Genomic DNA, 26,982 nt, shown 5'->3' with positions numbered 1-26,982 from the left:
ATTACCCAACAATCTTAATTGTTTATATTTGTCTATTTATTTATTAACAGAAAAATGTTTAACTCCTCTTTTTGGTACTAACCTGTACTTTAAGACTGAAGGTATAAATATAAACAGCTATGTACTTATCTGTACTTGTATTTCCATTTACTTACTCCCATTCAGTTTTCAGTGCAATGAAATTTATTACTCTACTCAATTGTCTCTTGTCACACTTGAGCTTCTAAAATCTATTGAAATTAGCTTTTTCATTTAAGTCACCAATATTTTTCCTGTTTGTATTTTCACTTCAAACATCATCCTGCCTGTTTTAAGAATTAAAATTTTGCCTATATTCTCCTTGAACTCATCTCTTTCTTTGTTATCTTCTTTCTTCTTTCATTCTCTGGCTTTTTGTTCTTAGTCTTTTATTGCAAGGACCCAGTTTCACTTCCAAATTAACTGATTGATCCATTAATGCAGGAATCCGTGAATAAATTAATCAATTTATGAGGGCAGAACCCTCATGATCAAATCACATTTTAAAGACCATGTTGAGGATTCCATTACCAATGGATGTGAGGGTGCCCTGGCTATGGCATCGTCACCTCATCGATCATCATGACTGAATTGGCTAATGTGGCTGGCTAGGCATGTGTCCCTTTCCTCACTCACTGCTCCGTGTTCATTCCTCCAGAAGCTGTGCACTCAGTTAAAGAGGATGACCTTTCCTGATAGAGGATGACCTTCCTTGATAAAGGAGGACCTTCTTTGGTCAAGGGTGTATAAACAGCTGTGCTCCCCTGCTACAACCTCTGAACAAACTCTCAAGGTCCATAAGTTTCCAACACATGAAATCTGGGAATATTCAAACCACAGCATCCACCAACTATCCAACTTGTCCAAGTCAGATCCTTCTGTGTCATCTCCAATTATTTTCTCTCAAAACTACTTGGCTCTCTGACCTTGCCTCTCCACCATCACCCCCAGGATCATTACACCTGTCAATTCTTGTAGTAAGAAACATCTGGGAAATTTGTTTCCTTCTTTCTATTCTTATTTCCATTGGCGAGTTTTGGCGTAAGACATTTCAGTGGATTTTCAAATATTTTCTCTGTCTGCAGTTTGCGTCCTTCCTCCTTGCTTCTTACTCATTTTCTACACTATTGTCAGATTGATGTTGCAAACATGTAAATCAGTCTAATTGTGTCTCCTTACTCATATGCAAATTATTATAGTGTTCAAATGTCTTAATGTGGCTACATAAGATGATTGATAAAGATAATTGCTCTTGGCTTTTTCTCTTGTTATTCTTCCATTTGTATGCCCTAAGTTACCGTAACAGTGCTGTCTTCCTCGCCTCAGTGCTTTGCATATACTCTTTTTTCTTACTCACAGACATTCTACCTTGTCTCTTGACTCATTCTTACTGTCTTGGAGGAGGAGAAAAACAGTTTCCTTCCTTATAGACTCCTGAGATATTTCCTTGTATCCCTTCTATCCTTGTTGAGTCAAATTTTCCCATTATGCTTTCAAAGTATATTGTTTACATATTAATTATAGCACTCAATGCACTTTATTTTAGATATTTGCTTAGTTTTTACCTCTTTTGACTGAGATAACTTTTTTTTTTTGACAGTGTCTTGATCTGTCGCCAAGACTGGAGTGCAGTGGCATGACTTTGGCTTGCTGCAACCTCCGCCTCCTGGGTTCAAGCGATTCTCCTTCCTCAACCTCCCCAGTAGCTGGGATTACAGGCACCACCATGCCCAGCTAATTTTTTCTTTTTTTTTTTGTTTTTAGTACAAATACGCCATGTGTTTCACCATGTATTTGTATACACCACGTTGGTCATGCTGGTCCGAAACTCCTGACCTCAAGTGATCCGCCCGCCTAGGCTTCCCAAAATGCTAGGATTACATGCGCAAGTCGCCACACCAGGCCTAAATTCTTTATTAGTCATTGATAGCCTAGCCCAAAAGAATTATTTTGGTAACTTACTGGCTGCTTAGCAGGGATAAAATGATGTGAGAAACAGGGCAGAAGAGTTTGAATGAAGGAGGAAGAGTCTTGAATGTGGAAGGGTAGGCCAGAATGGTAGAACAGTACAGCATTGAAGGGTACTGGTACAATAGACCGGATAAGGGAGAAAAGATATGGAAGAATAGGCAGAGAATCACACAGAGAAGGATGGAGTGGTGATAATGAAACACTCAATGGGCTTTTTCTACTTCACAATCCCTCAGGTCGAACTGAGTGGTCACCTTCACTTGAGTGGTAAAAGTCACAGTCAGTATCAGTGATTTACTGTTCACTTACTTTTCTAATTTGTTGCCAATCACTGAGCTATGATGTATCAAAAGTAAACTGTAGATAAAGGCAAAGGCATTGCTTTTAAAACCGTATGACTTTAAGAATGGAAGGACTGATACATCAGTTGATGGATCTTTGGGCATAACATAGTTCTCAAACTACAGATGTTGATGTGAAGCGACAGATGGCATGCTGAAACTCTCTGTTAGCTGTGCATCCTGGGTCACAGGAAGAGCAGAGGGGCCAAGGCTCAGCAGGTGATGAAGCACTGCACTGAAGTGCTCTTCTCTGCTTGCTGTTCATGAACAGTGCATGCGTTATTGATTAGTACAGTGTCTCTATTAGGTATTTGTCATACACATTTTTATTTACCCATAGGATATCAGAGTCAAAAGAACTCTTACTGATTTTCTTCAGATACTTTGTTTTAAGAGGCAGAAACTCAGAAAGTTACATTTATTATCCAGTAGCAATGCCAAATGAAGACCAGGACAAGGAGAAGAACAGTTGGAGCACAATCCTCAATGTCGTGGTCGTTATATTGTTTTCACTTTCATTTTAATTCATAGCACTTCACCACTTAGTTTTATGTCCCACCAACCATCGGACCGTTCATCTCACATTACTCATAATAACTATTCTGATCCCTTGATTTTTTTTTTTTTTTTTTGCGACACTTCTGAAAACAGGACCTTGATAATAAAACTCTGTAAAGTTTTCAGAAGAAATATTTTATTTAATATAAAAGAAAAATTCAAATATCCCCACTATCTAATAATCATACAGTGGACTGCTTCATAGACTTAAGAGATCTCAATCACTAGAAGTGTTCAAAAGCTGGCCACCTTTCAGAGAATATCATAAGGAAAATTTCTATATTGGCTAGTAGTATATCTTGCATATTTGTCCCCATGTAAATCTCATGTTGAAATGTAATCCCCACAACTATTGGTGAGGCTTCATGGGAGGTGTTTGGATCATTGGGCTAGATCCCTCATGAATGGCTTAGTGCTATCCCTGTGGTGATAAGTGAGTTCTTGCTCTGAGTTCACATAAGATTTAGTCATTTAAAAGTGTGTGGCATCTTCCACCCCACCCCCACCACCTCCTACTGTCTCTCTCTGGCCATGTGATGTGCCTGTTACCTGTCCCCTGTCCCTGCTTGGCCTTCCTCCATAAGTAAAAGCTCCCTCAGAAGCTAAGTGGACACTAGGACCCTGCTTCCTGTACAGCTTATCAAACTATGAGCCAGTTAAACCTCTTGTCTTCATAAATTACTGAGCCCCCAGTATTTCTTTATAGCAATGCAAGAATAGCCTAACACAGTAGGAAAATTTAACTTGATGTGTATTTTATGACTGTTTATTCTATAGAGACAATTTATTCTCATCCAAGTCTTAAAATGAGTTACCAGCTTAAGGCTAATAATTCAGACATGAAGGAGAAGGGGTAAGCAAGTGGTCCCTACTTAGATGCTGCAAGGAATGACTATTTTTTTTTTAATATTCAGAGAATAACCCTAACCATAAGTTGCCCATCATGTTACATATCCATTATTTCAAAGATTGGGGCAAGTTACATGTTTAAATTGAGACTTTTGGTTGGATATAGAAAAAACTAACTTGAAATATCTTAAGCAGAAAGCATACATCTATTATGAAACAGAGACACACCATGGCAGCCTAGGACAGAAAATCACCTGGGTCCTTCAATAGCAATGTAACTGAAAAGTTAAAAATTGCTGCTGTCTTCCATCTGTAGTTACCCTCATGTACCTGTTTCACTCTTCTCTACACACTGACTTTATGTGCTTCTTTAGTCCACATAAGAAGCAAATAGAAGCCACATACTACTTATGTGGCTTCCATTATATACTACTTTCCCAATGCTTTGTTTACCTTTTTTCATATATAATCCTTAAATCACTTTTCTGGGGAAAAACTCAGACTGCATCTCTTAGGTCGAGTCCAATGAACGAAGGTCATAAGGTCAGATGCAACAGTATTTGAGGACTTAGAGCTATAACTGAAGTCAGGTGATGGGCTGAAAAGTGGTTTACTAGGATGTTGGTGGACACGACAAACAAGTACCAATTACACCCAAGCATAGTTCTTTACTCAAGCATGTGTGCCCACACCCTACTCCAGACATTAAACCCGAATCTCTAATGCATAATCTCAGAATTGAGGTTTTGAAGAAATAACTTTTCAAGGTGATTATGATGAACCCCTTTACCCTTATTGAAAATCATTGATAAAATATATTTATAAATTAGTAAAATAGGATAGAACTAGTTCTGCTTCTTATCTCAAGCACTTTAGATATCTCATGTGAAATGAGCCATGTCTGTCAGGTGCACACTGGTGCAAAATCTTTGACTCTGGAACTATCATTTATCTGTTATTTACTTTATGAATCTCATGAATCTCAGACTTGTGTTTATGTTCGGAAACTGATAAAGATAGAATGGATTGAGGAGTTACAATACTGTACTCGTATCCACAAAAGAGTATGTTATGAGTTAATAAAAGATAAAAATGGTCTTCTATTTACCACTGAGATGTAGAAGGTAAAATATCCTGTTCCCCAATATGGGTTTCCTTGACACTTTGCTTATCTTCTTTGCTATTCTAGTTTTATTATATTCCCTGATAAAACTGGGCAGATGCTCCATGGTATGGAAACGGTCTGCCTGGTTTCAGGAGACATCATAGACTTAAGAGATCTCAATCACTAGAAGTTCAAAATGTTCAAAAGCTGCACCTTTCTGAACAGCAATGAACAGTTTTACTTCACTTTATTCAAAATGTTCTTGTTTTTTCTTGAGTCTCACAGCTTTTGGTTGCAAAAGGTTTCAAGCCACTCAGAGACAACTAACCACATTCTATGTGCATGTCTTGATAGTCCCCATTATACCTGCATTCTCTGAACATGATGTCATTTGAATAAAACCAAAGCATTAAAACAATCTAAAACATATTAATTGTTCCTGTTTAATTATGACCAAATATTTTGCCCTGTATGTAGAAAAAAATGTTTTTTTTTTTTTCAGAAAGGACGTTTTCACTCTTTTCCTAGAGGGAATTTATAAGTTTTCCACTTTAAAAGCATATTTTAACAATTATTTTAAACACCCTGAGAATATTCTTTGAAAGTTAGAAAAGACATTAAGCTTTCAAGAGTTGGTATAGATCTATGCAAGGTCACTACTAATTTGCTCAGCGTGGCAAACATTTAAAACATCTATACATGAATATAAACCAAGACCTTTATATAATGTATTTAACAAAAGGATGGGAATAGTTATTTCACAATCTATGCCAAAATATAACACAGGGATCAAGTCTTATTCATTTTGGTGTTTACAGTCTTAGCATGGTGCCTTGTATATAATGTTTCTTTTGCATTTGAATAGATTATTTAGCATGCCATTTCATTTTTTAAACGGATAGGCATACAAATTTATCTCAATGATTCAGAATTGACCTTGATGCCTTCTAATGCCGTGGTGCTGTTAGCAAAGGTAGGGATTCATGCTGTTATTTGCTTTATAAATGAGAAATTAAAACCCAGAAAGCAGTGCGGAAACATTTCTCAGGTTTATAATCATTATACCTTTTTTAAAGCTTAATTGCAGAAATAAAAAGGAGCATTTCTTATGAGTCAATAAAGTCACTATAATTTGGGGTTAAACGCCATGGCTGCTACCTAAAATTCAGGATGGCAGTAATTTACAGGGCATGTGCTGGTGGTAGGGAGGAGAACAGGGAAGGCAATGGCGCCTGTGAGAAATGTCCAGGGCCTCCTTTGAATGTGTAACACTTCATCGGTTAAGCTTAGCTGCTCCGTAAAGAGCATTTATTTTATAACTGCTCTTCTTTTGTATGCCTAAAATATTTCACAATGTTAAAAATCATTTTGAATTGATCCTGTACTAAGTCAAATATAAGACTTTTGTGGTTTGGAGTTGAGGTCATTAAAAGAGACTGAATCATTTTTAACAATGATAACGGAAGACAGGCCGAAAACCTTACGTGTATTTCTATTTCCCATAATTAACCATTCAAAAAAAATATATAACCTATTTAGCTATATTTTAAGAAATTCCACAAGTAATTTTGCGGGATTTCTAAATGCTTTTCTTTTAAATGACAATTGAATGCATTCTAAATAAATTAAGATGGCAAAACATAATCCTCACTAATTTTTCTTGGTTTATATTAATTTCGTATTAAAACAGAATGAAAATGATAATAGCTGCCATTTATTAAGGTCCTATTATGAACCAGGCCCAGTTCTTATTAATCATTTATCCTTACAATAACCCTGTGAGTTAGATGTTATTAACCTAGCTTTGCAGAAGAAAAACACTTACACAGAAAATGTTTACTTTTTTTTCAGATTTATACAGGTAATAGTTGGCGTAAGTGCAGACTTAATGTTCAAATAAAAGTCTGTCAGTTTACAAAGTTTGTTCTTGCCTCATAATAAACGTCCTTGACTCATAACACAAGTCTCCCATCAGTAGCAGAAGACCAATACAGCCACGAATTCAATGATTTAAAGCTTTTCTCTTTAGGTCACCACTAGGCATTGGTGTCCATTGGTTTTGCTCTATGGTAACACTTAAGCATGAGCATTTTGGAGTGGGAAACAGAAATAAATATACACTAATGAAGACTCTATTTGGATTTTCCAGAGGAGGTGAACCCATTACAAAAGAAAGGGCATCTTTATGTCCTCACTCAATTAGTAAGAATAGAAATTATTCTCTTACAGATAAAAGTGATGAGTTGTTTCATGCTTGCTGAGAATTTTCAAATAGTGCAAGTTTGACTTCCAATGATATATATGATTATTACTATTGCAGCTAATGTTTAAGTATTCACTATGTATTAGCCACTATGTCTATTGTTTACATAAATTATTTTATTTAATTTTGAGAACAATCCCTTACAGGACATGCTAGTATTACCCTCTAGTCATTGAATGAACAAACTGAGTCTTGAAGAAATCTTGGAAACTCCTCAAAGCCACAAACCTATTAAGTCCAGTAAGGCATCTAACTAGGCAGTCTAACTCCAAATCCCTTTCTTTGAACCACTATGATGTACTGCTCCCTATATGCAGCTGTGTGTATAGATGCAAAGAGAAAGACTGCACAAAAAGATACAGATAGAGATAAGAATAACAACATTTATTCAAGCTGTTTGTACTTACCAATCCAATTAAGGGCTATTTTACAGCATTAAAATGTTTATATTCTGACAATTCTGATTCTATATACATCTATAATAGTTTCAGTTTGCCACGTAACCCAAGATTACAAGTACATTCTTTCCATGTTATTTTAGAAAAGCGGATATTATTGGAAATTGCCAAGTGCCAAGTCTTAAACTTGGTTTATTTATCTTTTTTTCTTTGCTTTCTCTCTTTCCTCTCTTTTCTTTTCTCTTTTCTTTCTTTCTTTTTTTTTTTTTCTACTTTACAGCCTCAATCCTGTGGATAATCTTTTAGGATGTGATATACTGCAAAAAGAGGAGGAAGTTAAGTTTAAGGTTTGCATTTATTGGTTATTTGTAGTCAAATGAAAATGTAGCTACAATACAATGCCAGAAAGAGGCTGCAACCTTATGAGTTTAGCATTGATACGTTAAAAAGTGTAGGTACATTTTCATGATTATAATTAAAATATATATTAAAAATTAATAAGGTTCAACTGCAATTAACTGTGGCTCGGAGCATCAGGCAGTGAAGGATTTCTCAATTTTTATTGTGTAAATGTTGAATAAATGTTGAATTCTCTGGAGAAATAACTTGAATATCCATTGATTTTACTAGTACAGTAATTAAATATATCCCCTAAGGAAATATACTTTAGCATGTTGGAAAGCTGCCTATTGTCTGCTCATCTTGGGCCAGGTAAGCTGTTTTTACCCTGTCAGCCTAGGGTTGCTAACTCTCTCTACAATTATTATCTACACAGGAGGATCTGTGCCTTCCCTTCATTTGAAGTCCATCTGTGTTTTTCATAAACATCTCTTCTTCCACTTGAATATTTTATAATATTTATAAAAAGTTGGGGGAAACACAAAACATAAAGTTTATTTAGGATTTATGTTAAGATTTAGCTAAGGGCTCTCTACTGATAGCAGTGACAATAGTTTTATAACCCACTTAAAATTTCCTGGTAGCATTAATTTCGTTCCCAAAACAAGAGTGTATATTTAGATTACCCTTCCTTCTCTTTCCACTGTCATTTCCCATGTCTGAAAATTTTCAAACACATGTTTTTTTTCTTTTGAGATGGAGTTTTGCTCTTGTTGCCCAGGCTGGAGTGCAATGGCGCAATCTTGGCTTGCCGCAACCTCCGCCTGTCAGGTTCAAGCAATTCTCCTGCCTCAGCCTCCCAAGTAGCTGGGATCACAGACATGCACCACGTCCAGCTAATTTTGTATTTCTAGTAGAGATGGGGTTTCTCCATGTTGATCAGGCTGGCCTTGAAATCCTGACCTCAGGTGATCCGCCTGCCTCACCTCCCAAAGTACTGGGACTACAGGCTTGAGCCACTGCACCCGGCCTTCAATTACATTCTATAATAAATGTTACTGTGAAGGAAAGGTATAGTGGGAAAATTATATGTTCCAGCCTCCATTGATTTTTATAATCTGTTGTCTAATACCCATGAGTTTTTTTTCATATTTCTGGAGCATGAATCTCCTCTTTGGCAGCAAGCTGCATTTACCTTAACATTTGTGATTTCTTGGGCTCTAGGTTGAAGTTGTGACTTTTATTGTTTAAACTGCTTGTGAAATCAACATTAGAAAGCCTTCACAAAAGTGATTATTGAATGCTTCTGGAAGACCTTGGTCAGCCCAGCTCTTTTCCTCTGTCAATTGTAGTACTTAGGATACCTATAGAATGTGCTAAGACTACAGCCTCCTGAGATATGGAGGAACTGTACAAGACAGTTCAAGCTTTGTTCTTGTCTTTTCTAGAAAATGAAGTCCTTCAATATTTTAGGTAAGCAAGAGGCCTCCCAGGTATAAAAGCCCAGATTGAACTGTGTTCGGGGTCCCTCAGCTGTGGTGTGAAGAAAACACACAAAAAGTATGTATTCACCACGGAGAGCTTTTCTGAGGGGGTGGGCTTAGGAAATAGGCTCAACATGGGTACTAGGATTCACCAGACTCACACTCTGGTAGCTGTCTTTGTGCACACCCTCCTGCCAGATCTAGAAAGTGACACAGAAACTGGAAAGATATTGAGAATTTTTCATGGGAGTGGATTCTGCTGACAGTCACCGACAATAGGTTCCTGCCTCCATGAATTTTACAAACTAGATAGAGATAGGGACCAGGGAACTGGAAGTTACAATAGAGTGAAATAAGTATAGTAATGAGAGAAATATATAAGGAATCACATAGAGGGGATGCCTCTCTTTATTTGGAGTAGAAAGAATAGTCTTTTCAAGGAATGGCACTGAAACAATTATAAACTTTTAGCAAATACACTAAAACATATTCACATATGTAAAACAAAACAAAAAATAAACCATAACCAGTATATCAAATTTATATTAAAAGTTCAAAATGAAACAGAGACTTACATATAATTTGAAAACTATAAATGTTCTAAAATGAAACAAAAGATAAATATTTATGATAGAAAAAAGTGTTATTTCATTTTCTTTCTTAGTATTTGATACCAAATACGATCCATACAATAAAAAATTAAATTTCATTAAAATTTAGTTATTTTTTCTTGAGAAAGATACTTTTAAGAGAATAAAAAGACAAGCCAAATATTGGGAGAAAATACTTGCAAATCAAATTTCTGACGAAGTTTATGTTTCCAGGATTTACAAATAATTCTGAAAACTCAGCAATACAAAAAATAAAATAAAATCCATTGAAAAATGGGCAAAAGATTTAAATATTATATAGGAACTTCACCAAAGAAAGTATATGGATAACAAATAAACAGGATAAGAAGCTTACCAGCATTAATCATTGGAAAATGCAAATCAAATCACACTGAAGTATGACTTTTCACATAATCAATGGTTAAAATGAAAACGTATTGACACTACCAAGTTCTGGAGAGGATGTGGAGCAACTATTGCTGTCATACCTCACTGATGCAAATGCTAAATGTATGGCCATTATGAATAACAGGCTCTTTCTTAGGAAGTTAAATAGATACCATAGTATCCTGCAGTGCCACTTCTAGCTATTTATTTAAGAAAAATGACGATGTATATTAACATAAACACCTGTGCATTAATAGTTATAACCAATTTATTCATAATCACCCAAACTGTAAGCAACCCAGATGTCGTCAATAGGTGAGTGGATAAACTGTGGTACACTCACCAAATTAATACCACTCTGCAATAAAATGGAAAATGCTATTAATTCATGTAACAACATGGATGAATCTTAAGTGTATTTTGAAAGCTTTGACCAGAACCAGAAGATTATATATTGTATGATTCTATTTATATGATATTCTGGAAAATACAAAATTATAAAGATGAAAGATAGGCCAGTGTTTTGTTAACATTAGGGATGGTTGGGGATAAATTGGCTGAAAAGGAGTAATTCAGACTATTTTGGGAGTGATGAAGATATTTTTATTCACAGCATGTTGACAGATACACAACTGTATATATTTATCAAAATCAATAGAACTTTGCACCACAAAGCATATGTCTTACTGTATGTAAATAAAAATGAAAACAAGATGTGGGTATATCCTAAATTGAATACAGACTTTAACAGATGAGCCTAATTGTGTACCTGAATAACAGTGAAAGAAATGGAAAGAAAATTACTAGCCTATCTTTAGAAAATTGTAATTTGACTGGATATTATAAGGCTAAAGACAAGAACTGTACATAAACATTATACTCTACTCAGTAAACTTTTTACTCACAGGGTATTGGTTACAATTTTGAAACTACTTTACATGGATAGTAGGTTTCAACACATATATTTTGTATGTCTGTCTAATGAGAGAGTCTGGAAGCAATATTATCGTAACAAAGAGCATACCTAGCACTCAGATCTTAGTTTCCAAAAATCCTCAATGAAATAAACATGATCAGATTGGAGAAATTATTGATTCTGGGGCAGAAGAAGTGCACATAAGCCTACAACATTTTATGAGTGTCAGAAAGAAAAGGAGAATTAAAAATAGGAGGGGTTATGTAGAAAAGACAAAGGAACCAATTTGTAAGTTGCCAATGGCCAAAGCTCAATCAATAACTGCCCAAGAATTTGAACCACACATAATAAAACAATACTGATTATCACCCATAGGATAAAATGAACATCTATGAATTCATAGTAATGTAAAAAATAAAGAATAGTGTTGCACCAGTGTTAATTTCATAGTCTTAGTGGTTGTGCAATGATAATGCAAGTGGTTAGCATTATGGCAAGCTGAGTGAACTACAAAAAGGAAACCTGTACTACTTTGACAACTCTTCTGTAAGTCTGAAATTATTTCAATATAAATAAATAAGCAAAAGCCCATAGGCAAGAGAGCACAAGGTGCATTGAACAACCTGTGAAGTTGGACACAGTTGGATTATAAAGTGTGAATTAGAAAGTGGGAAAAGAGGAATCTGGACAGCAAGGCAGAGACTAGAATATACAAAAATATACTATTCGTTCAGAAATGAAAATGTCATCAAGTGTGTTTACAAAAAAATAGCATGATCTGGTGTGCATTTTGGAAAGCATACACTTACGGACATTTAGGAAATGATTTAGAAAGAGACAAGCACAAAACTACAGAACCAACTAGGAAGAAGGGTAATGTGGGAGAAAAATAGGATAGCGTGAGGACAGGGAGAACAGAATAGATTTTAGGACAATTTAGGAGGTACAATAAAAAGGGTTAGGTTATTTATTAAGAGAGACGAAAGAGGAGGGCATGGAATCTGAGATTGTACCCATCATTTCTACTTTAGAAGCATGAGGCATTTTGACATGAGCTGAAAATAATTCTTTAATGATGGACTCTATAAAAATTGCTAAGTAATCTAAACCACCTATCCCCTCTCTATCTCAAAAAGAGATATTTATTCCCTATTGGATATCCCTCTTTCTCAGTGCTAAGCACTATTTCTAAGGTAAGAACCTGAGGTATGATTAACAGTGGCATGAGAGATTAGAGTAGGTGCCATCTGCAAGAAAAAAATTACACTTAGGGAAGAATCCAGTTTATTGTTTTGTAATCTTGACCCGGTAGCTAAACTAAGCTCCAATTTTGCTTTCTCCACCTACTTCATTGTTAACCACTTCCATTAGTTTCTCTTTCCCAAATTTATTTCCTTTCTCATATCTACAAAATGGGAATAATCAGTATATTTAGCAACTAAGTTATTTGAGAATTAAATATGTATAATGGGCTTAAATCAGTGCTTGCTACATAGTAAATTTGCAGTAAATGTGATTCATTAATTTCTTAGTAAGTTATTTCATTGTTAGCTTTGTTCTGCATACCACTTTTCCTTTTTCGAGAAGAGACCAATAGCCTGCTAAATATTTGTTTATTTGCTGGTACTTTACATATGTCTTGAATGAGGTTCACTGAGGAAAAATATAAGGGGCAATATTTGAGTACCCATGTGATTATTTCATCTTAATTCCAGAATGCACAGCAAATGATGAAGTAGATTAATAACAGTTAGGGTAGGGATATCACAGCTATGCATGGTATTTTTCTAACAGACTTTTTAAATGACATATATAATAATACATCCTAGTGAAAATCCAAATAACATAGAAAGCAGAAATGAAAGTATCTAAAAATCTAGTTTTGGTTTTAAGGATGGAATGCAGGATGAATAATATTTGTTACACATATTATTTAGGAATAAAAACAAAGACATTAAAAAAATTCCCTGTATCAACATATATCAGAGGTTGTTTCCTTGAGTAAAGGAAGGTTACAGATGTAGAGGAAGATTTGGGAAAAAATATTATTTGAGTTTTGAATATTCATTTTGGGATGCCTGGGTAATAACGAAGTGCATGCATGTGGGCAGGAATCAAGTAAGTAAGTCTAAAGTGCAAGATAATCAGTTGGGTCAGAGGTATAGATTTATAATGTATGATATATAGAATAAACACCATAGAGAACACTGAGTTGAAGGCAAAGCCAAAATGAATGGTATTACTCCACAGGAGTGTGTACAATAAATGAGGAAAGGGCCTACAATAAAAACCTGAATGCATGGCTAATAGAACTTGAAAATAATTATATGAAACCAGTGCAGTATCAGGGTGATATTATAAAAATTTCCCAATTTTTTAGTAAGTTTCGATTATTTCATCATTATTCAAACAGGAATAATAAGCTCAGGAAATCCAATGATAATTTATATAATTTATTGATAATATTTTGTTTCAAAATTGGAAAACCATGTATGTGGTTATTCACACATTAATTTAAATTTAAATAGAAACTGCTATCAACTGCCGCTTTATTGATTAATCCTCACAGCCATGCCTTCACTGTGAAATACTTTGTACCTTCCCTTTCTCCCGCACACATACCAGGATCACTCTTTCCTCCTCTCACGCGCGCCCTATCCATGGTCTCTTTGGCCATTAATGATATTATTCGGCACATCCTCCGCCTTGTTCTTTTCACTGAGTGCTACACAATGAATACATATGTCTAGCTGCCTCGTCGCCTTCGGACCTGCCTCACCTACTACTCCGCCTATTATTTACTATTACTTGTCCTTGTCACTGGTCTTCCTCGTCTTATCCCAAAGCATAATATTAGTTTTCAAGAAGACTCTCAGTACTATATAGATAAATAAATACATATTGTTTTACTCATACCAAAAAAAACCCCTCTTTTCTCAGGGTTTTTTAAATCAAGTTTAATTTCTGTAGCTCAATAATAACACTTTAACGAAATGATGTTTGGTAGAGTTCTGCTTTTGCGAAGTTTTCATTATTTGATTTATATTTTAGATTTATAGAGCAAACATTTCCTCGTATCTCTTGCTTGTCCAGGCTTCATCTTCTTGCTTGGCATTATCAGGACAGACCCAGGCTGAAAAGATTTCTTATTAAAAGCAACCAATCAGGAGAGTGAGATTCAAGGAGACTGGAGATCTGAAAACTAAATGTTTGGGATAAGACTATTAATACATGATCTCTACAAGATAAGTCTGAATTGTGTCCTGCGACATTCAGCAGTAGGTAAGACATTTCTGATTATTTCTGATACCAGACGTTATAAGATTTCCTACTGCCTAGGGTTAAATGAACACTTTTTCAGGATTAACAATACTTTTTTCCCGGATATGTAAGATTCTAAACTTATACTAAAGCTCTGGAAAGGAAGCTCTAGACAAATATATATATAGTTTTCAACAAAACGGCATTTTCTAGAACATTTTTAAAAACATTACTGTATTGTACTAACAATATTACCCAAGGTTATCTGTCTTTGAAATTGTTGAACAAAAATATTTGAAAATACTGGTGGAAATGAGGATAAGATTCATTGCTCAGTCATTTATAGCCTATTCTCTGAGCAGAACTGCTTGTTGAAAATCTAGTCAAAGAATAGGTGCATGTTCTAAGTAGCCAAATGTAATTATGTCACAAGATATAACAGCATATTTTAGAAGCTATGGTGACTACCACCCATAATTTTCATGGTGTTCTATGTGTTTTATTGGTTAGAGGGTTTTTTTTTTAAATGTTCTTTATGTATTTGCATCCTATAAATAAAAAGTGTCAGAACTGTATTATTAAATCTCCACAGGGCCATGTGAGATCAAGCTTTAGGCAGTCCTGATGTTATCAAGTTTGCCGGCAACATGAACTGCCACAGATTGTGTCTTCTGGGCCAAGTTCTATGAGTTTCACACTGATATTTCTAAAAGGCAAATCTGATCTTATCACTTCCTATTTAAAATCTGTCCATTTTCCCTATAGCCTTCAGAATAAAGTCTAAACTCTTAACACTACCCCTATCTACAAGATATTTCACAATGTGGCTCCTGCTTACCCCTTCTTTCATCCTCTCCCTCTTCCAATTCCATCCTCCAAGACATGCTTAAATACTTTTAGGTCACTGAGCATACCATGTTATCCTCTTTTTGAAGTTTGGGCCTTTGCATTTGCTGTTTCCTTCGCTTGTGTTATTCCACCTCTACCCTCGCCTAGAGATGTTCTATTTCTATGTTACTGCACTTGTCACCCCATATTAAAAGTCTCTCTTTATAAGTCTGTACCCCAGCTGAGAATACCAGGAACAGCATCTTTTCTTCCCAATTGTGTTGCCAGCATGTCTAGCACAGTACCAAACATCTAGAAAGTTCTCGACAAAAACGTATTACATTTTTAATCAATATGTAAATAAATTAATGAAGTTATTGCCTCCTTTCCATAGTCCCGAACCCTCTCAGTATTCCCAGAATGCCAAATTGATTGTATTATTATCTGTACAACCCCATGCTTGTGCCAGCTGCATCTTAAATCAAGCCCAGTATTTATTTGATTCCTAGGATAAGTCATCACACCTGGATCACATCATACAGTAGAAGTGGACCAAAAATTCTTCCCCAATTCATCACGGAAAGTCAGCTTTCTTTATGTCACTATAAAAAGCTCTATACCTTGAAAGCTTATGCTGAGACCAACTCCACTTTTGACCCTCTAGTAATCTGAGTACATATTATAGTAAATAATCTACTCATTGCTCATCAGTTAAGTTGCTTGTTTCAATAAGGGGAAAACATTATTTTCCTTCCTTAGAAAGTTACTGGTTTAAATGAGTTCTGTGGGAAGCAAACTCCGAGATGGAGAAATTCATGGAAGAAATTTATTGGGGAGTTCTCTAGATAAACAACACCGGGAGGAGAGAAAGAGTAGCAACGTTGGGCAGAGGAGGAGGTTTATATATGATGTGGTTTCAGCAGACATCTCAGCTGGTCTCTACAGGGAGCTCTGGAACTGAGATGATCCTTCATAATGATCCAGGTTGAGGTTAAGGGTCTGGATGTTTATTCCCTCACCAACCAGTCATGATTTTGGGCTTTCCCTGGGTAGGATGGCAACTTTGGTAAATGCAGTACTCTTCTGCTAAGGGTAACTCCTAGAATAGACATTATCAGTGAAAGATCAGCAGCTAACACTCCCAAGAATAATCTTGGAGAATTTTTTCCAGATGGGGGAAATACACTACATGGAGTAAATATATCTGAGACGCACACGAGGTGGACTCTCTTAGGTACCAATTTTTAATGTGAATTTTTCTCTCATACTTTTGGGCACAGCTTCCTTGCTTTATTAACTCATTCCTTTGCTTATTTATGTGAATATTACTAAATGTGGCAAAGTGGGGCTTTTAGCTTTAAACCAAGGAAAACAAGTGGCCTATGACCATTTTGTTTTTGAATTGGTGAACTTTTGTGGAGAAATCATCTAGTTGACTTTTCTGGAACTGTGGGCTTACATGGAAATTTAATCAAGAGAGTTTATTAGGAGTATGCTTTTGCAAAATCAAAAATTTGTTTGGAACTAAATACTAGAGTCTTGTTTTGTATCAAAGACACAATTTCAGTGTAGAAACTGAATTCTCCACCATAATGGAATATATTTTAAATATAATGTGGAGGAAGAAAAGTTTGTGAAACGGCCAAGGAGAATTATACAACGGGTTTAAATTGATTATTAAATAAAAATTTCTATGAAGATTTTCTCTGTATTGAACAATGCAAAACCTTCTTTCTTTTACTATAAAACTTGCCATAATTATATGCATATCTTAGTAGTGCATGCAATAGCAAAAATATATATATTTGGTTTCAAGTAAGTATTTTATATTATTTTTTCTCACAAAACAAAAAGTTCTACTGACTTCAGTCAGTTACTCAAAGTCCCAGATTAGCCACTGTGCTCTCTTCCCCATTTTGAGGATGTTTTATGATCATGCTTGATTACAGTGATGCTGCTGCTCCTGGTGTCTCTATATTTAATGCAAGAAGCGCTTGATCAGGGCAGAGAACAGAGGGGAGTAAGTGGAACAGACACTTTCCCTACTACTTTCTTCCCCTTTTTAGCTATTGTGCTTTTGCCTATGCCTCATTGGCCAGAACTAAGATTACCAGACTATTCCTGATTAAAAAAGAGGCTGGGCAAACAGGCAACAAATTCTCAGAAAAGGATTTGAACACAAGTAGTTTATTTCTGAGCAGACTTCTGGAAATGGTGGTAGGGGACTGAAAAGGAGACAAAGAAGGGGAAGATATCAGTGAAGGGGAATTATCAAATAATTTATCACTGTGGGCAACTAAAACTAATCCCACTAGAGATCTATGGGAGACAGAGGAGAACATCTATCAAAGTTTTCCTAGTAAAATGGCAAAGAAACTGGAGTCTTTATTCACCACTGATTAACAACTGAATCTGGGGGAACCTTCAGCTTGCCCTGCACTGTGGAAACTGACATGCTGCCAGGGGTAGGGAAAATCCCACAGACAGACGTTTCTGGCAGTTACAGTGAGCAACCTGTATAGGTAGCGTTGTATGGGATTGCTCCCCAATCAAAACTGTATCTTTCCTAAGCTTAGAAAGAAGGGAGTGGAGGAGGATATTGACTAGGAAACTGACAAATTCAGCCACAGTATGAAAATACTATTAATGAATTGTGTGTGCAATCAATTGAGGGATAATGAAAGATTCTCAGTCTGTCTTCAGAATGTACATGGGTGAAACCAGAGGCTGTGGGAGGGCTCCTACTACATTTGAGTTACATGAACTCTGGATGTATTGGTTTGAAAACTATTAAAACTTTGCCTCCATTTTAATATGCAGATTATTTGGTACCATTTTTTGGATGCATTCAGTCATGTCATAAGCATTTATCTATTTGAAATGGTGTAGCTGTAACAATTATACCCAGAGAAAAAGTGTTGTATTAAATAACATGTCAAGAATGCTTATAGTTCAATGATTGCTTGACCAACCAAATTTCTTTTCAAGTACTGGCTATAATTTAGCAAATGTATTTTCGGAAATGATGCTAAATGATCATCAGGAAAAAGTCAACAACTAACCATTTTGTACAAACTCTAAACCTCCAGTCACTTGCTTGTTTTCAGTATTCCTTTTCTTACCACACTAGGAAAGTCTTTTATTATGCCACCCCTAATTATAGACATACACAACTTATTTGGATAAATTTCTCTCTCTTAAATATTTGAAAGTAAATTAGTAGGTTCATAGAACTTAATATGTGATGTTAAATTTGTCTTTGTAAATGAAACTAGTTCACTGAAATGGGAATAATTTTGTGGAGTTCATATCTATCTATCTATCTCTCTCTCTCTATATATATATATATATATATATTTTTTGAGATGAAGTCCCACTATGTTGCTCAGGCTGGAGTGCAGTAGCACAATCTCAGCTCACTGCAATCTCTACCCGCTGGGTTAAAGTGATTCTCTTGCCTCAGTCTCTGGGGTAGCTGGGATTACAGGCATGTGCCACCACGTCCAGCTAATTTTTTTTGTATTTTTTACTAGAGAAGGGGTTTTGCCATGTTGGCCAGGTCGACCTCGAACTCCTGATTTCAGGTGATCCACTCACCTTGGCCTCCCAAAGTGCTGGGATTACAGGTGTGAGCCATCAAGCCCGGCCTGATGTATATATGCTTTACTGTGCTTCAGTACACTTCATGAGACAATTAACTGATGTCTTTAATGAGTTATGGTAAATAAATTGCATATATATATATAATTTTCACTTTACCAGTGGAATTAGAGATCGCACATATTGTTTCCTATAGTATATATTTTTTAGAAGAGCTAAAAAACAAGAAGTTATAGCAAACATTCTGATTTTTGCCACAGTCCAGGAATACCAAAAAATGTATTTCTAACTTTATTAAAAATACACATTTCAGCATTGAGCAAAGGGAAAATGTAAAGATAAGTCCATTGAATCTGTAATTGTAAGTATTGGACTATTCCTTGTTGTCAATTTTATGCATTAAGTACTTTCAAAGCAACAATTACTTCAGAGAGAGTTAAATAGACAAGAAAGACTATATTCAAGGACATTTCAATAGAATAGAGAGTACAGACTCAGTCTAAGCTCAACTTCTTTGAATCAAGGGCAGGAGAGTTTTAAGATCCTGGCTGTGGGTAGCGGGGATTGGAGGTCATCTGTGGATGCTAATTGGCCTTGGCAAAAGGAAAAGTAACCTTTTTCCTATATTCTTGACAAGAGGTAGTTTTACAACTGGGAGCAAAACACCCAACAAACTTAGGCTCCTACCTTCTCATAGAGAGTGATGGGGGCACTATCTTTTTATGATTACATTTTAAAGAGATGGCTCCCAGGTCTTTGAGAAAGACAAATCTGGGTTGTGAAACTGGCCAGAAGCTCTTAACAAGATTTACATCTCTAAGAGACAGAGAAAGACTTTGCAATCACAAGTTTTCTAAATGCTCTAAAGAAAGGGAGGTCTGGGGCTTAGAGGCAGGAAAAAGGCTGTCTTAAGTTTGGTCCGGGTGAGGGAAATTTTAAGGCATCTTGGTCAGTCTTTAATAGGATGTGAGAGCATTGATATTCTCTTTTTAGAATTATTCATCTGGTGTACTTAAAAAATGGATAAGAAATGAAAATTTATTCTCAAAAAATTAGATCATCCCTAAGTCAGTTAAAGTGATATCTACCTAACTTATGAAATTCAGAATTTTTTTTGAAAAAGAGGACAAATATATAAATTCAAAAGATTATACATCTCAAAAACTTTTTATATTCCTAATAGAAGCATCAATATCTACACTGGGGATAAACAGAAATCATCTGGCCACATAAAAGATGAGCCACCTAGGTGTAAGTGAAATGTGTAGGATGGAATAAGAAAAAAGGTGAAACTGATTATGTTTGTCTATTGCTAGCCATCTCCTTGCTCTAGGGTCTTGCTTTTCCCTCAGCCTTTGAGATCCCACTCTCCTGGTTTTCATCTAAGTAATCTGGCTACGCCTTCTCGGACCTCTTCTTCTTTTCCTCTACCTTTAAACAATGTATTCTGTCCTTAATACACTTCTAATATAATTCTAAATGCAATTTCCTGGAGCTCAAATCTACTTTTATAATTTTAACGATCTCCTATATACTAGTGACTATAATGTTTACATAAATAGCACCAAAAGTTTTTGACTTTCTGGTCTCACATTTCATCTACTGGCCAGACATCTCCACAAGTGTATCTGGAATCACCAAACTGGGTTCTTACCCACTGACCAGAAAAGCCAAACCTTGAAAACAGCAAGAGTTGTAGCAGAGAAAGAGTTTAATAGTTGTAGGGTCAGCCAAGCAACAGTATGGGCGATGTCTCTCAGATCCACCTCCCCAAGAATTCAGAGGCTAAAGGTTTTCAAGGACAGTTTGGTGGGCAAGAGGCTAGGAAATGAGGAATGCTGATTGGTTGGTTGGGTTGGGGATGAAATTACAGGAAGTTTAATCTGTCTTCTTTTTTTTTTTTTTTTTTTTTTTTTTGAGACGGAGTCTCGCTCTGTCGCCCAGGCTAGAGTGCAGTGGCCGGATCTCAGCTCACTGCAAGCTCCGCCTCCCGGGTTCACGCCATTCTCCTGCCTCAGCCTCCCAAGTAGCTGGGACTACAGGCGCCCGCCACCTCGCCCGGCTATAATCTGTCTTCTTTAGCTGAGTTCCTGGGTGGTGGTCATGGGAGCAGTGGAGTCAGTTTCTTGGTATGGGTGACTAGCCCAGGTGGCACCAGCTATTCCATCATAATGCAAGGTCTGAAAAATACCTCAAGTACCAGTCTTAGGTTTTATGATAGTGATGTTATCTTTAGGAGCAATTGGCTAGGTTATGAATCTTGTGACCTCCAATGATGTGACTCTTGAACCATAATTCTAGTTTCGTGGCTAATTTATTAGTTTTGCAAAGACAGTTTTGGTACATGAGCAAGGAGGGGGTTAGCTTTGGGATGAAACACTGATTATCTTTGTTTGAAAGTTAACTATAAGCTAAATTCCTCCCATAGTTGGTTTGTCCTATGCCCAGGAAAGAGCAAAGACAGCTTCTGAGGCTGGAAGCAAGATGAAGTTCGCTAGGTCAGACTTCTCTCACTGTCATAATTTTTGCAAAGGTGTTTCCTGTCCACAAAGTGACCCAGTGTCAACATACACAAATATACCCTCAATGTCTATTTTTCAAGTTTTCAGTTTTTTAAATGTTCATTAGTTTTTATCTATATAAAGAGTTATGTTTGCCAGAAGCTTTGAAGTCATTTTAATATCTCTTAATCTTAAATTGATTAGTACATTACAAAAAAACTTTCCTCTTTATAAACACCATATTGCTCCTGTATTATTTCTACTGAGGGCTATTACACTAGACCCGTTGTAAGTTCTCAACTCCTCTTTCTACCAATGTCTTCTGTACTATAGGCAAAGTTATCATTTAAACCAATTAATCCTTTCACTTTCTTGCATAAAACCTTTCATGACTTCATGTTGTCTATAGGAATTCAGATTATTTAGAACATTTTGAAAAGTCTTTTATAATCTATCTACAAGGTTTTGCACTTATGGTGGCCGGATATAGTGGCTCACACCTATAATCTCAGCAATTAGGGGGCCGAAGCAGAGGACTATTTGAGCCCAGGAATTCAAGACCAGCCTGGGCAAAAAAGCAAGATTGCATTTCTCCAAAGAATGTTTAAAAACTAGCTAGGCATGATGGCTTATGCCTATGGTCCAAGCTTCTCAGGAGACTGAAGTGGGAGGATCAGTTGAGCCCAGGAGGTTGAGGCTACAGTGAGCCATGATTGTGCCAGTGCATTCCAGCCTGGGTAACACAATGAGACTCTGTATCAAAAAAAAAAAAAAAAAAAAAAATTGTACTTATATCTTCCTCTACTCCACATACTCCATTTAATAAATGCTTAAGTTTAACCACACAAAGAGTCATCTATGACTCTACTACCAAACACACTAAAAAACACTCACCTTCTATGGAAGTCTTAAGTCATGCCTTGAATGCCTTAAATGTCTTCTATTCCATAAGGTCTTCCTTTATTCATCATGCAGAAAGGGCTGTGCTGTTACTTCTGTGGTCCTTGCTTGACAACGACATTTATCACATTTAATGTAATGAGTTGTTGTTCTGTGACTGACTTTTGTTTGTGGACAGACCATATCATACTTATTTTGCACCTATCTCTCTAATTTCTTTAAAGCCTCAAAGTGTGTACCACAGTATTGTTACTGGACAGGGACCCTGATCTAGATTCCAAAAGAGGGTTCTTGAATCTCACACAAGAAATAATTTGAAACAAATCCATAAAGTGAAAGCAAGTTTATTAAGAAAGTAAAAGATTAAAGAATGGTTACTCCATAGGCAGAGCAGTACCATAGACTGGTCAAATAAGGATACTTATAGTTACTTCTTGATTATATGCTAAACAAGGGGTGGGTTATTCATGAGTTTTCCAGGAAAGGGGTGGGCAATTTCTGTAACTGAGGATTCCTCCCCTTTTTAGACCATATAGAGTATCTTCCTGATGTTTCCATGCCATTTATAAACTGTCATGGCACTGGTGGGAGTTCTTTTAGCAAGCTAATGTATTATAGTTACCGTATTATGAGCAGTGAGGACCACCAAAGTTCACTTTCATTGTCGTCTTGGATTCGGTGGGTTTTGGCCAGCTTCTTTACTGCAAACAGCTTTGTCAACAAGGTCTTTTTGACTCGCATCTTGTACCGACCTCCTATCTCATCCTGTGACTTATAATGCCTAACCTCCTGGGAATTCAGCCGTAGGCTGAATTATTTTACCTAGTCCCTATTCAAGATGGAGTCATTCTTGTTCAAACACCTCTGACAGTACTACCCAAAGTTTAGTAATGATTTGTTAATTGACAATGAGAGTACAGCCCTTGCTCTCAAGGAGCTTTAAATCTAGCAGCATAGTCAGTCCATTTCTTATTAAGAAAAATATATATACACACTCATACACACAGACATATATATGCGTATATATATACCTATATATACATATACGTGTATATATACACACATATATGCGTGTGTATATATACACGTGTATATATATACATATATGTGTGTGTGTATGTATATATATAAAATGAGATCCCAACATTTTTATTTCAAGATATACCTTACTTATACTTCAATTATATTACCTGTCTGACTCTAATTTGGTTTTTTTTGGTGGTGGTGTGCCTTCAAAGAAGACGTTTTTGCATTTGACTCCTCCTATATAAAATAAAGCATTTCACAATCTTGCTTTGTTCAAATTTTACTTCTGTAAACTCTCAAAGACAGTTTTAATATTTGGAACTATCAATTTTTATTTTTGGTATAAGCTTTATTTATGGTCCATTTCACTATTCTGCCCAAGTCATTTTCTCTAGTTTCTTTATATATGATTCACTGAAAGATAAGTTTATATTTAAATTAGGTACTAAATGCTTGAAACAGACAAAGTTTCAAAGAATTTTCCTAAATAAAATTGATTAAAATCTTGTATTTATCACTCTCTTTTAGAATAATTTGTTTTACAATTTTCTGTTATTGCAAAATTTAGAAAAAGTTGAAGCAATTGTTTACATTTATTATAAAACACTTAACTGAAAGCCTAACATATTCAAATTCACTTTTAAAGCCAGGATTTTTGTTTTCACAAATGACCCTCTACCAAATCACAAGGATTATTTTTACTTTTAACTCCATTTGTTTATTCTCTTTGGCATATTCAGCAGTTAGTGTTCTTTGGCTTCAGGCAGCTTTCTTATGCATAGTGAGAATGGATTACTTTATTGAAAAGCTAACTATTTGCTCAGAAAATCAACTAGAAGGCTAAAAAACTATGACAAAAACAAAGAAAAACTAAAAAAAAAAAAAAAAAAAAAAAAACTAAAAAAAAAAAAAAAAAAAAACAATCACCAGCTCTCTGGGCATCATTAACTACTGGAGCTTTGCATCAAAACAACTGCTGAAATGAATGAACTCTAACTTTTTTTATGCCTTTGGATCACTTCACTAATATGTTTTGATCTAGGAAAGTTAGTAAGATTGACTTCTCAGGGTTCATGGGTCCACTCTTTGGTTAAGAAAGAGCAAGAAGTGTTCATTTACTATCTTTAGAGACTCTTTTTATGGAGGAGGTGAGGATGGTAGAAATCCTAGTAGCAACTGTGGCAGCAATTGCTCTTGGCCCCCCCGGAGGTTCGCTAAAAATTATTGACATGAGGTAGATGGATTAATTGGAGGAAAGGCATGCAAATTTATTTAACATGTATACACAGGAGACTTCAGAATGAATACCCAACTTCTTAATAAGCTACAGAAACTTACACACTATCTCAAGGTTACAAAAAGAATGGGAGCTTGGATCCTTGTAAAACAGGTTGTGAGAAGAAGGAAAAGAGGACTTCTCCTGAGGAGGAATAAATGATTACTACCAGTGAATGAATGGATCCAGGCACAGAGATGAACTTGGAAATAATTCTGTTTGCAGTTTAAATGATCCTTGGAAACAATCTTTACCTTGAAAAAGGGTCTGTTCAAATTTGATTACATTTTTTATCTTACAGGGAGGGGAAGAAAATTATTGTTTTCCTTGGTGGGTCTGCATCTTAGGCAGTTAATTCTTTGGGAAGAAGTTGCATGGGGGTGGGGAGGAAGGTCAGAGAAACCTTTTGGCTTCTTCAATCCAGCATGCCAAGACATCATATTTTAAGATATTGGTTTCTGAGCCTCAACACTACTTAGAAGTTCAGAAAAAACCTTTATAAAATATTGTTTAATATATTTTTGTCTAATTTATTAAAACATAGATTCCCAAATATATTGTTTTATCCCAGTGAGTCAAGGTATAACACTGTCAGGCCTCTGAGCCCAAGATAAGCCATCATATTCCCTTTGACCTGAATGTATACATCCATATGGCCTGAAGAATCACAAAAAAAGTGAAAATGTCCTCTTCCTACCTTGACTGATGACATTACCTTGTGAAATTCCTTCTCCTGGCTCATCCTGGCTCAAAAGCTCCCCTACTGAGCACCTTGTGACCCCGGCCCCTGCCCGGCAAAGAACAACCCCCTTTGACTAATTTTCCTTTACCTACCCAAACCCTATAAAATGGTTCCACCCCATCTCCCTTCGCTGACTCTCTTTTTGGACTCGGCCCGCCTGCACCCAGGTGAAATAAACAGCCTTGTTGCTCACACAAAAGCCTCTTTGGTGGTCTTTTTACACGGACGCGAGTGAAAAACACAAATTGCAAAATTATATTACATTTGCATTACTTGATATGGCATTTTTGCATATTTTGAGATGATAGGTAGATATGCTTTTAAAAAATATTCTTTGTATGAACCTGACATACAGTGGATGAAATGAAGAAATTGAAGCATGTTATCCATTGTCATGGCATCAACCACAATTTATAACCCAGTGACTTCTAAATTTGCATCTCCAGCCCAGCTTTCTTTTCTAGGGTCCACATGTGTATATCCGAATTCTTTTATCTTCACTTTAACATTGCATAGGATCACAATCTCAACGTGTTGAAGCTGAACTCAGCAGTGTTTGTTCTACTCCACATTTCTTCCCAAAACCTGCTCTTCTTTTTTTTTTTTTTTGAGACGGAGTCTCGCTCTGTCACCCAGGCTGGAGTGCAGTGGCCAGATCTCAGCTCACTGCAAGCTCCGCCTCCCGGGTTCACGCCATTCTCCTGCCTCAGCCTCCCGAGTAGCTGGGACTACAGGCGCCCGCCACCTCGCCCGGCTAGTTTTTTGTATTTTAGTAGAGACGGGGTTTCACCGTGTTAGCCAGGATGGTCTTGATCTCCTGACCTCGTGATCCGCCCGTCTCGGCCTCCCAAAGTGCTGGGGATTACAGGCTTGAGCCACCGCGCCCGGCCCAAAACCTGCTCTTCTCCAAAATTCTTGCGGATTTAATGAGTTATCTCTGAATCAGGATAGGGTTGAATCTGCTGTAGTAAAAGATAATTCTGACATTTCAGTGCATGGAGTCAGCGAACCAGGCTGCTACCGATCTTGTAGCCGAACCGTTTAGAATAGATGTATTCCAATATTGGCCTGAGAGAGAGGGAGTGGCTTGTGGATTCTGTGAAATGTTTTTAGAAGAGTTAGGCCTGAAAGTGGCTTTATCACCTCCACCCATGACTGGCTAGAAGCTAGTGACACGGTATACAACCTAACCATAAGGAAGGCTGGGAAATGTATTCATGTGCCCCACAAAAAGAATGTGGAGAGTTGAACACAAAGTGTTCGTACTTTTATAAGTTCATCATTTATCTATCTGCTCAAACCAAAAATGTGGGAGATAATTAACTTTTTTCTTCTTTATACCCTATTTCTAATCATTTAGTTCTCCTTATTTAACTGATTAATTTCTCTTGAACATGTTCAAATATTTTTCGCCTTCACTGTCTTTACTCTGACTCAAGCCTTTATTATTTTTCTCCAAGTTTATTGCTATGTAAGCTGAAAATAAAATTCTATCCCCCCAAACTGACTCTTGGCCAAGAGGACCCTAGAGTAACACCTTAAAAACTGAGTTTCCACCATGGTAAGATAGGAGGTTGGACACGCCTCGTTATTCTCCTTCCCTCACTG

The sequence above is a fragment of the Rhinopithecus bieti genome, unplaced genomic scaffold (genome assembly GCF_001698545.2).
Source record: "Rhinopithecus bieti isolate Rb0 unplaced genomic scaffold, ASM169854v2 scaffold_29976, whole genome shotgun sequence".
Classification (NCBI taxonomy): domain Eukaryota; kingdom Metazoa; phylum Chordata; class Mammalia; order Primates; family Cercopithecidae; genus Rhinopithecus; species Rhinopithecus bieti.
Note: the sequence above shows the minus strand (reverse complement) of the source record.